The sequence below is a fragment of the Vidua chalybeata genome, chromosome 5 (assembly GCF_026979565.1).
Source record: "Vidua chalybeata isolate OUT-0048 chromosome 5, bVidCha1 merged haplotype, whole genome shotgun sequence".
Classification (NCBI taxonomy): domain Eukaryota; kingdom Metazoa; phylum Chordata; class Aves; order Passeriformes; family Viduidae; genus Vidua; species Vidua chalybeata.
In genome coordinates, this window is record NC_071534.1 from 53,096,635 (window position 1) to 53,109,379 (window position 12,745).

A 12,745-nucleotide genomic window follows, 5' to 3' on the forward strand; every position below is an offset into this window, starting at 1 on the left:
AGGTGTTTATTCCACCTACCAACAATTTCTTCATTCTAGCTAGGATTTTCCAAGAGGATCTACCTTTGGGAAACTTGGGCTGTCCCAAGTGAATACCGAAACATGTCCTTTAATTTCATGGGTCACTTACGCTCGTATTCAGGCGTGACACAATCCAATACCCATCTTTTCAGAGGCTGACCTTGCCCATTAGAAAATGTATGAATAAAACGTGTTTAATCCTTGTTGCAGACAGAAAGACAGAGCCCTGAGGGAAAGACTGGTTCCAGCAGCAGCGTGGCTGCTGCACACTGTGGCTGCATTCTGCACATGGGCTGAGCCGCCAGCTGCACTCCATTATCCTACCTGGAGCCACAGAATGCCAGCTGTGAAACTGCCCTCCCAGCACAATGGTATATAAATTCTGCTTATGCAAGACCAATATATTTTCCAAAAGGAGTTTAAATTTATTTTCTACAAATCCCACCTAGAAAGAGCTGTTTAATTTCCCTGGGGAATTTTGAGGTCCCTGGATATTTTTGAATGTACTTGTTCATATAATTTAGAGCATGAGGATGTGACAGATTGTGTACAGAGATGTGGAAACTCCTGAGTAAGTGCTTGCTTGAGCTGATGTGGGCAAACAGGGACTCGTTTCACAGAGATGGGCTTGGGCCTCCAAACAGCCCAACCCAAAACTGCAATATCCTTCCTCACTGAGTGGTTACCCTGCTCAGCAGTTTGGAGGTAACTCACCCAGAGCCAGCCCCACTCTCTGTCTGGTGACTGCCCAAATCCTTTACATAATCTCTATCTCTCCAACAGATTGTCTCTTATCTCTCTGTTCTGCTTCATCTGCTCTTATCCTGTGATGAGAATTCTCTGCTGCCTTCTGTCCCTGAAGCAATCCCATGCGACTTAAAAAAGAAATGTTCTATTAGCCTTCAGTCCTGGGTAATTTTCACCAGGTGTAATTACAGCCTGACTTCTCTCCATTCCCCCTGAAATTTTGCTTTGAAATTGTCTGACACTGCTTCCCATTAGAAAAGCCATTCACTTGAGGTGAATGCACTTCAGAAATAAGTAAAGTGATTTCTAAATCAGCCTGAAAATGCTTTCAGCTGAGGGTTACTCTGGGTTCTTTCTTTATTTTTTTTCAGAAAGAATTCAGTAAATTTGTCAGTCAACAAAAGAGATGGAAATTTAGGCTTTATATGTACACATCAGAGAGGAGTCTGGCTCATGAAGGGAAAGGTGAAATGATTCCTTTTTCTTTGAAAGCTGACCTTTCCTCTGGCAAGGTACATCAAATTACAATAACTGCACTGATTTCATTGCAGTACCACTGGGAGCACTCTAATTCCATAAAATAAATTAGCATAAACACAAAGCACACATGACAGGTATATGAGAAAACGATCTAAGTTCCTACTGTGCAATATTAATATGTTATTCATCAAAGCTGTGAGTGAAGGCTCACAAGTGAGGGATTAATGTTTTTAGCTACATATGAATTATGACAGTGAAAGAACAAACATTGCTGCTTACTGTTAGGAGGGCGTTCTTTCCAGACAACTTAGTAAAAAATAATTTCTACTCCCTGTCCATCATTGAGATTAATTCAGATTGTATTACATAAGCTTTTGGGAAACATATCTTCTCTGTTTCTGTCACTTACACTTGCGGTAGTTTTCGATTTCATGTTGCAATACAAAAATTTTAGTTTATTCCAGAAACTGATTATAAAACTCTTGATAGAAAAGACTATACAACACATGCAAAGATGTGTAGTTACCTTGGTTGATAACAAATGGTAACAAAAAAGTATGAAAAAAAAATCAGATAAATGCCTGTGTCAGCAAGTTACATGCAAGACCAATGCTGTGATTATTTCTCAATAAGAAATTACATAAAAGGTGATTTTAGCTTTAAACTGTTAAAAATGTATTTGCTGATTCCTAAGTCTAACTTCAGGCAAGGCTTGAACTTTCATTTTTGCCACTGGGTGAATGCATAATTAATGCAATATGCAGGACTAATTTCTCTTATAGGTCATTTAGGAAGCGTGTTATTAAACCTAGTTACCAGGATAAGGGCTGAGATTGTTACAAATACTTATCATACTAAATCATACCAAATGATAAAATGACACATAATGGCAACAAATTAAAACACTTTATCTCTTTGAATGGTGTTAATAATGGATATGTGTGAATATTAACCAGAAAACCTGGACATTCAATGAGTCTATTCAGAACTGGTTTAACGACATACAAAATGTCACCTTTTGGATTAATTTATCAGAAGGAGTAGAAACTGGTTCCCTTTTGAACCTTTCATTTCCGCATGAGCTCATGATTGTGACCAATGCCTATGCTGAAGTTAATGGAAACATTTCCATGTGTGTACCAAAGGCAGCTCCTGTCAACAAACACTATTAAGGTCTGTCCCCTGGTGAGAGGGGGAGAGGAGCAGGAGCAGCTGGCATAAGCTGTTTAGAAATGCTAGCTGTGTGCTGTGTGTAGAAATGCTGTTTCCTGCCCTTATCACCAAAGAGCGTTGGTCAGTCAGCGCTGCTGGGCAGAGCTGTTGGCTCTCAGCAGGCAACAAATGAATACTGAGCAGCACCTTGCAGCTCAACACAGTTCAGACACCAGCAGGTCCTGTACTTACTCTCTCGTGTAGCCTCACTGTGTCAGACTTACTGATTAGAAAGAATCTCTCTTACTGCAAGATTCTTAATGAACAGAACACTTTTAACAGTAAAGGAGTGCTGGTGCTGAGGCAAAGAACTGCATCCCACTTCAGAACACTGAACCCTAGGAAAAGGGGGAAAAAATCTGTCTACTTCAAAGTTCTTACCCACTGATCCAAAATTGCTAAATACATTTTAATTTGATATTTTTCTAGGAAATGTAAGAATTGAGCTGAATTCCTCACTTCATACCACCATGGAAAGGCAATGGAATTGCTGCAACTGGTGAATAAATCAGTGTACCCACCTGTACTCATATTGTCCACCTTGAAAATGTCAGAGGTGGAGAACTGTGGGGTTTTTAATGTGGCCTCAGATAGTGCTGGAATGGTTCCTGCAGCTGAGACAGGTGTGGAATCCTGAAGCAGCCTGGCTGGAGCCTGATATCTTGTAAGCTGGCAGGCTTGTATAAGCCATTAGCTGAAGAAAAAACCTCAAGAATCGGGATACAGAGTGTAGGTATGCTCAGCCTGTATTGCTATCTTTGAATTAAAAAGTGTGAAACCCCTCAGAGAATGAGAGGTTATGCTTGCCCAAATGAATTTCTTTGTGTATGGTAACTCAGCTGACAACAGACACATTAATAATAAAATCAGACAAATTACAATCTTAACATCCCAACAAAAGACACTGGGACTTCTACCCCCAAATCCTGTTCCCCAAAGCAGCATCTGTTATCCACAGTGTTTATCACTGTGTTGAAAACAGCATGGTAAAGAAGTGATGCAGGAAGGTTAATTATAGATATTCTCGTTCCGTCAGAGAGAAAAGGAGAGAGATTTCTACCAGGCTAAGCCTGGGAAAAAGTCCGAGAGGAATGTAAACAATTATTATCTCTCTTTCTGTTCATATTGTTTATAGATATGTTCTGTCACTATGTGCTATTTATAGTGCACCAATGGTGTGTGATGTTTTTACTCATGATGTTCTCTATAAAAGATCAATGTACTTGTTAATAAAGGGTCATTCTTTGCCTTCTGAACTTGGAGTAATTTTATTCCCGTCCCTGCCTCAACAGCGACAGTCAATGAAAACTTATTTCACAGAGGAGTGTTGCACTGTGGGATTTGACTTTGACATTCAGTTTAGGCATAGCACTTAAAATGACTTTATTTTACCTGTACAATCTTGGGTAAACATAAAACTTTGTGCAGGCTGCTTTCCTGTACAAAATTGCAAAGCTGTTTTTGTTGTATTATCTCTGAGTTTTTATTTACTAATTCCATATATGTATCCGCTGTCATCTCTATTTTCATCTTGTACATCCCTTTTCCTGTATATGTGTCAGGTATTTTCATCCCAACATTTTTGCAGGAGACAAAAAAGCAATACTTCAGAAAATATTTTACAACTCTATTTATATTTTTTTTCCTCACATGTACTAAGTAACGAGCTCTCAGAACTCTCTGGCTAACCTGAATAACTAAATTATGAAAATAATGCAGATTATAAAAAAAGGTCCTGTGCCTGAATAAAGCAGTCCATATTAAACTCCCCCTGAATTTCTATGGCCTGTCATTGGTGGTTTGGTTATGCCCCTAAAGTAGAGGCTTCAGCTGACCAAGTTTTCTGTGATGGAGGACACTCAGCAGGAAGGTGGCCTGTCAGTCACAGCCTTTCTGAGGACAAGGGCCAATTTGCTGCCTCTGCCTTGCTGAAGACAAGTGGGCCCATCCTGACAGCCCAGCAGGACTCCTGCCAGCAGGAACAGCTCCTCATCCAGCCCAAGTGATAGCAAAATAAATGGCCCAGGCTAATGTAGAGAAGAGTTGACTCCATTTCATTTGTAAAGCTTCTGCCTTTGAACTCTAATTAAAAGAAAAGTATTTAATATATTGACACAAGTGCAGATACATATTAACATTTCAGAAGGTGATAAAGGGAGCTATCAAGAAGAAGATATTTTAACAGAAACATTTGGAGGTAATGTGTCACTGGAATAACAGTTCTGCTAAATACTAGGCATTATTCTCCAGGAGTAAGACATAATTGGACCAGCACATACAAATTACCTAGTTCATACAGAAAGTTGGTTAGCTGATTACCAGCCTGCTAACAGAAACAATGTTATCTCATTCATACATTTGCTGCTTTTATTAACATGCAGCAGAAAGAAAATGGAAATGATACCATAAAATCCTCAGTTTTCATTCAGGTGTACCAACTTCTATGCCATAAAGTCTGTGTGTATCAGGCATCCATGTTAAACAGGTCTTGTCTGTGCTGCTTGGGAGCCAAATGCTTTGGGGTTTTATTTCTGCTATAAATTTGCAGAGGAAGCATCATTAAAGCTACCTGTTTGTGTAGTCATTTATTACTCTAATCTGATCGATTGCTCAGCACAATCATAGCTTATTTGGACACATTTAGTATCATTTATCACATGGTCTCTGGCTTCCTAAGCAGAAACAACAAATGAACATTTAAAATTTCAGCATTATAATGAAGACATTAGCATTCCTGTCTCTAAGGAGTTTCCTAATGCAGTCAATTCCAGAGAATACAAGAAACTGGTGGGGGAGGCTAGAAAGTGGATTTGGGGGGTGTTAGGTACTCTGGGGCAGGCAGTCTTGTGTTTGTGTCCAGCCTATGCAAGCAAAGCTTGCTCTTCAGTGAAAATGAAGGATTTATGTAACATTTAGCATGGAGCAAGAATAAGCACACACACATAATTGTCACACAGAGGTAGTAAATAGACTGCAAATTTTAGTCCGATTTTACTTCACAGTAGCTAAATGTTAGCACATTCAGTGGGCAAAGCTGAAGATGACAATGATGCAGAAGCACAATTTTACCCTCTGGGGAGAATGCACCTTGCGTGTGAGTTGGTAAATTCCACTGTTTGGCTCTCCGGAGCTGGTGAAGTATTGGCACCTGCTGGCTCTCCCTGTTTTCCTCATTGCTGGGAGGGTTCTGCAGCCTCTTCTGTGGCAGCTGTGGTGATGAGCTGCAGTCAGACAGAGGCTTTGGTGAGGCAGAGCAAGGTGCTTCCCCACCAGTACATGATCTGTAGCTCTGGGAGTAAGGTGTTATGAGGATGGCTGAGGGAGAGACGAGAGTATAACATCATCATCTCTGGCAGTTTGGCTTCAAGGAGTAGTGTGATTCTTGACAAAATTGCCTGTCACACCTGCCAGCTGCACATTGGTTAATTTTGTAGACTCTGTTGTGATTGCAGTTTCTCCAGAGTAGAACAGCTCTGGAGATTCTACCAGAGGTACAAACCAGCCCCTGGTAGAGAAATAGGGCTTCAGACACGTGACAAGTCTCAGATACATGCCTGTCAGGAATTTTTGGTCCAGGATAGCACACTAAATGTCATCTGAATTTAAACTTCCAGACCACAGATGCTGGAGCAGTGAAGAAATTAGCATCAACTGCTTCTATTTACTGATCTGCTCCTATGGTACTGTGTTACTGGTTAATGAAGAGGCAGGCAGTATGTGTAAGAAACCCAGGCACAGTATCTGTAAGAATTGCCTTGAGGAGAACAGTTTTTATGTGCAAAGAGATATATGGTAGGCAGGGATGTCACAGATTGTGGACTTTGGGTGAAGGGGAGGGGAACAGAGACAAGTCAGTGAGCGGCCCAACTGAGGATAAGCATTGTCTACATGGCCTTTTGCTGTGTCTGACTTACCAGAGGCTGCCTGTTGCCTTTGGTAGCTCTGGGCTCTGCCTCACCTGTGTTCTGCTCCTCACCAGCTCTCTTGAGAAATCAGTAAATCAGGTGATCCATCCTGTGTCCCCATGCTTTGCACAGCCAAGGCTGCAGATCCATGGGCTCTTATTTCTCACTGGGTAACGTTCTGGCCTGCAGAAACAAGGAAGTGGGCAACCCTCCTGAACAGAGAGTGTGTTCTACTGACCAAAACAATGAGAGCTTGCCCAGGACCCTCCAAGGAGGGGCAGCTGTAAGCCCAGGCAGGCAGGCAAAGCCAGCTGGACAGGAGCAGTGCAAAGGCTCTGGGCTCACTGGCTGCTTGGTTGGAGCTGCCATTGTGCTGCTGCTCGATGACAGCAGGTCCCAAGCACGGCTGCTGTCCAAACACTAGGAAGTAATGTGCTAGTTATCTCATCAGAAGACTTCTGCCTTGATTTTGCACATGAAATCTTTCACCAAGTACCTTGCAATTTACTATTAGCCCAAATATGAGGCATTTATAAAACCCTTAGAGATTTACAGATTTTAATTCACTACATAACTCACAAAACTTAATACTTAAACTTGAAGAAATTAGATAAAATTTTATGGATTTGTTTTAATGCTTACGGTAAAAATCAAAAATCCAATTCCCATTTGTAGTGAAAATGACATCCCTATTTTAACATGTATTTGCCAAGGAAGCAGTACAACAGAAGACCATAAAGTTTTGATTATAACTGTTTCAAGTCCAGGGCCAGAACCTCCAAAGGAGACACTTGGTCCACTAGGAAAAAGAGGAGCATGCCTGTAGGGGAAATTTCATTTGTCAGCCCACATTTCCTCTGTTGTTACCCAGAAATTCAGTGTAACATAAACCCACATCTAGATGGCAAAAGGAAAATATGAAAATAAATAGCTCTAGCTTTAGGTCCGAGTGTCTCTTTCCAAGACTTTAGTCTTGGGTCTGCCCTTGGTCCCCATCTTGCGGTTACTTTAATATGAAACTCTGTTTAAACAAAGACTTATGGCAGGAGACCAGGCCTCCCCAGCAGCTGAGTAGAAACTGAGGATTTAGAGCAAATTAGGCCAAGCCAGCAACATTTATAAGTAAAGACAGGCTTGCAGAGAAACATTTTGACTGCTGCTGGTGGACATTCTGACAAACTTGTAGTAAAGAGAGTTAAATAGACTTTTGAAAAGATCTTAAATATAGAGGAATAGGTACCTATCTGTACATATACTGTGTTCCTGGCTGATGTTCTCCTTCCATAACAGGGAATTCCTTGATTTCACATGGTCACATTGAGAGTTTTTGAGGGAGCTTGGTGCCAGGGGACTGCATGGGGACAGAGGCATTAGGTATGTTCAATGCCATTCCTTTTTCAGCCACCATCTGTCTAGCTGAAAGTTTATATTCATTGTTCCAGCTTTCTCAGCTTTTCCTAATAGGAGAGATACTCCAGTACCTCCATCACCTTTGTGACCCTTCATGTCTTCTTCCCAAGCGCTAAAATATTCTCTCTCATTGCCTTGGAGTAATTCTCACGATCCTTAAGCTTCTCACAGAAACTCCTTTGACTCTTCTGCCACTTCTGTTGTCATGTGAAGCATCCTATGAAGAAACCTGGGATACCAGGTTTCTCAGACTCTCAGCTTTGTTATTCTGGAACATTTATTCTTTATAGCTAGTCTGAATCTAGATATATCCTCTTCTAGTTTAAACTCTCCTTTAAAACCTCTTCTAGTTTAAAACCGTTACTCCTTGTCATACTGCTACAGATCCTAGTAAAAAGTTTGTCTCCATCTTTCTTATAATCCCCTTTAAGTATTGAAAGGCCACAAAAAGATCTCCCTGGCGCCTTCCCTTGTCCTGACTATTAATTTATTCTAGACATCTTAGTTACTCCTTTGTATTGTTCAAGCCTTTCCAATAACAGGATAAATCTGTCAATGTGAAGTCCGCAGGACTGTACATAGAGGACAAATAGTACAGGGTTTTCTTAGCCCCCATTGTGGCACATCCTTTTTCCAAGTTTGCATGGATGAACACATCCATCACTTTGCAAAAGAAGTTCCTGAACTGCTCTCAGAAACTTTTTTCCTCAGCAACAAAATGTACCCATCTGTCTCCTCCGCTGTGCGCCTCAGGGTCTGGGCACAAGCTTTTTATTCCAGAGCAGGAACTGGTAAACTGCCATGGGGTTATTGCCATGGTATAAAAGCTCTAAGAGCAAAAAACTGGTATAATCTTCTAAGTGTGTAATTTTTCTTTACAGACACCCATCTGCAGTGGAGCGGGTTATGGGGTGGTTTTCTGTCTCATCTCATGCAATTTGTCAAATTTTGCTTGTGAATCATGCATTCCTCTTTCAGGGATTCATTGTAGTCTTTGCTGTCCCTGGATGTGTTTGTGGAAAGCTAGACTGGTGACTGCTATGAGCCCTGTGATTATAAAGCAAAATGAGTTAAGCAAGAGTCAGTAAACTTCTTTGCTCTCGAGAGCAGCAGGAGGCCCAACAACTTCTTTCAGTTTAAGCTGGCACTGACACCAGGCAAATCCATTCTGTGAACAAACAGCAAATCAGTGAAGCATTAGAAGACAGAAGCATCCAAAACCACCGAGGACAACAGGACTGGAAGGCCAGCATTTCCTTGAATCTGACCTGCAGAACCCTGAGATCTTCAATGGCATGGCAGTCATTCATAATTATTTTTGCTTGTACAATGTTGTAAACCAGTTAAAAAATGCTAACATCTTGGGGAATAGCAAAAGCTGAAGATTTGTTTCTTGTAAATAAAGTACACAGGATGTTTTGCCATTAGTTACTGTCTGTTTACAGACAGAGTGAAATATTCATCATTAAAAGCCAGAAAATAGTGGAAGATGTCTCAAAAAATATTGTTAAAAACTCCCAATGTGCTCTGTGGCATGTATTTTAGCAGAATGATTTTAAGGAGAAAAGATGTTGCATCTCTAAAATAAAACATTCCTTGATCAACATTCTGTCATAATTAAAATGATTCTGTCATAATTAAATATTTTTTTATTCCTAGTAGGAGGAGAGTTCAGAGAGCTTTCCTGCAGAACCAAAAACCATCCTAACCTGATTTTGCTGGCAGGTAGTGCTCTACCTATGGCATATTGTCAGCTTTAAATTGGATAGTTTAGACACAGCTGGAGTAGCTTTGAGACAAATTGTTTTACTTTCTTATGCTTCAATGTCTATAACTGTAAGCCAGGGATAATAAGGATGAGCTCTTCTGGAGCTTCTTGAACCCTCTGACTGAAAGGTTAAATATGGGTTTTCACTATTCCTATTAATACTCTTCTGTGATTGTGATATAAAGGCAAGAATTTTCCCCTGTGCAATGCTCAGTCAAGTGTGTTTAAGGCTGTCTTCAGTTCTCGTTCAGACAGTGGCTTTAGGAGCCTGGGCTCATGCTCTCAGACTTAGCTTTTCATTTGTGCTCCTTTTGATGTAAACCTGAGAGGGCAGTGACAAGCTTGCTTCAAGCTGGAGATGCAATTCCCTCAGCGTAGCATCTCTTACAGCCTGCGAGCTCTAACCTTGCTGCACTTTTAAAAGGCAGATAAACTGGTGGCTGGGACAAAGTGACAGGAGCTTCATCTCTGCTTTGCTTCCCTCTGGTCCAATGCTGGCTTTGGGAGCCAGCTCTGGAAGTACAAAGGATGTGCAAAGTGACTGTCAGCTGTACTAACTGCACCCAGCACAGAGGGAAATTCTGCCCTGGGTTTTCCTGCCAAGGAGTCATAGGAAGTACAATGCAGAGAACAGCTCCCACGATCAGGGCCTGACTCACTGACAGTATCAACCCAGCAGGACCAGAGCATCCTTACCAGCTGTGGGGTGAGGCACAGCATTGGAAAATGCCAGTGGAGTCAGCAAGACATAACCAGATGGGTTTGGCCTAATATGTGATTAATGGGAAATGAAGAGAAAAGAAATTACTATATATAGCTTATTTAAAATGTGAAATACAGAAGATGAACATTCCTATGCAAGATGCATATTTACATGTATATATAGAATTTTTAGGTGTACAGTTGACATATAAAAATGTATATTTGTGTATGTGTACATTTGCTCAGTATAGCTAAATATTAGTAACATCAATACTAAAATCATTATTGCATTAGAAAAGTCCCCACAGAAGCACTTCTCTAGCTGCTGTGAGACAAAAATGGTTGATCTCCTGCTGGGTTTATACAGCCTAAATATAGCTCAAAAGATGTTTCTGACACACTTGTCTCTCTTTTTGGTTGTCAAATGTACTCTGAGTAAGAGTACCCTGGAGAAAGGGGTTTCTGTGCTCTCAACATACAGTCCTATTTCCTGTGAAGTAAATGGGAAAGCAGCCTTGAAGAATGTGAGTCATCAGATCTGTCAAGCTGAAACCACTAGGCAGAGGCAAGGCAGATGGAGATGTAAATGCAATACAGGCTGAACAGACATTTTAAAAATGTGGCGTTGTCTCATCTTTCTCCTCTTTGGTCATTCAGTTGAAATAAGTCCCCTTTGGTGGGCAGGACACTAAAATTTTCCTTTCAGTTCAGCAAAGCAGTGTTTGCTGTGTGCCTGCATCAATTATCTACCTTTACATACACTTGCTGTGTGCTACTTTTGTCAGTGAAACACCACATCTGGGCTACCACCCTGCCCTCAGCAAGCAGCTACTGTGTTAACACTCCGAGCTGGTGTCTGACAGCAGCAGCCTCCAGCTTGTGAAAGGCATTGGTGCAAACCTGCTGGAACATAACATGTAAAGATGAGTAAAGTGGGTGTTCTCTATTTTAGCTTATCCCAGGGATGAGGAAATGTATATGCTTTCTTTTCCTTCTTTAAATAGGTCCAGTCCAGTCTGATATTGATTTCTCCGAGGGCAGCAACAGATGCTAAATCAATAGGAACCAGCAGTATCACAGAGAATGACTGTTTGTCCACACACACTTGAGTCCTGCTCTTGAATGAAAAGGCAACATGTGAACCTTTGTGGGCAACTCTTCCTAGGAAACACCATTCTCACCAGATGAGTAAGGGTACATACCTGAGAATCTGGCTCTGTATTTTCTGCACAATGAAATTCTATCCAATTTGCTTCTTTTGAAACACTTCACAAAGTTCAGATCCTTAGTTTTGAGAAAATCTGCTTTGCCTGACACTGGTACTTCCATATATTGGTGTATCACTCCAGACCCGTACTGACCTATGTAACTGTACCAAGTGGAGAGTGAATGGGCAGCCTCAAGGATTTCCCCACATATCTGTGAAATTGTCAGCTGAGAGGCTGCAGCCAGCAAGAAATTCACCACACTGCCTATTGACAATTGAAAGTACACTGGTATAAGGGAGTTACATCACTTTAAAACTGGCCTCAGGGTCCTATTCTTTCACCTTGCTTTTAGTAGCAAGTCTTATGGCAATTTTCTGGTTGTTTTTTTTTTTTTTTGTTTTTTTTTTTTTTTTTTTTTTTTTTCCCTACTTATTTATTGGTGCCTAACAAGTTCACTATAATGGTTTTAATTCATCTAAAAAATTGCAGTGGGGCATTTGACTCATGTCCAGAAGCTACGTGCCATTGCTTTCAGGTGACTCTGAGTGACTGGCAGTAACCCATCAAGCCAGGCACTGACCTTGCCTGCAATCCTGTCACAGTGCTCCACTCCTGTACCTTGAGTGGAATGAGACCCAGGCTATGCAGGTGTAGATTTGTTATTTGAAGTCACACCAGTGCCTTTTCCCAGGGCTGGAAGGAGACAAGCCAGCAGGAGCCATTGCACTCCTATCTCCCAGCAGCCCAGGAGAGAGCTCCATGTCCCCCATCAGCTCCATGCACAGTGCTCCGAGACCTCGGGGTGTTACAGCCAGGTCCTCCAGCTGTCCCCAACCCTCTGCCCTGTTGGCAGTACCTGTCCTGTGCCTTGATGCCATTATGGTATTGGGCTGTTCAGGCTAAAGAGGCCGTGCAGCTGGGCACAACTGAAGTAATTAACGTAAGGGGGAATGGTGGCTTTACATATGTAAATTGCAAGTCCCACATACCGCTTATCATGAAATCCCCATTGTATGTAACAATGTGTGATGGACGAACTTCACTTGGATGGGCTGGTTGAGCTCTGCTATTGTTTCCCTCATAATGTGGGACTGATGTCTTAAACAAAGCATTTTTATGCTAGATAAGGTAGAAGGCTGTTAAGAAACCTATCCGCAGAGATGAGGTAATGCTTTTCATCATACCAATTTCCTCTCCCCCAGTAAGGCTGACAGCATAAAACTCCCTCCCAGAGCAGGTGTTGGGTGCTCACACAGAGGCCTGAAGCTATTCATCCCTAAGGAGGCACAACT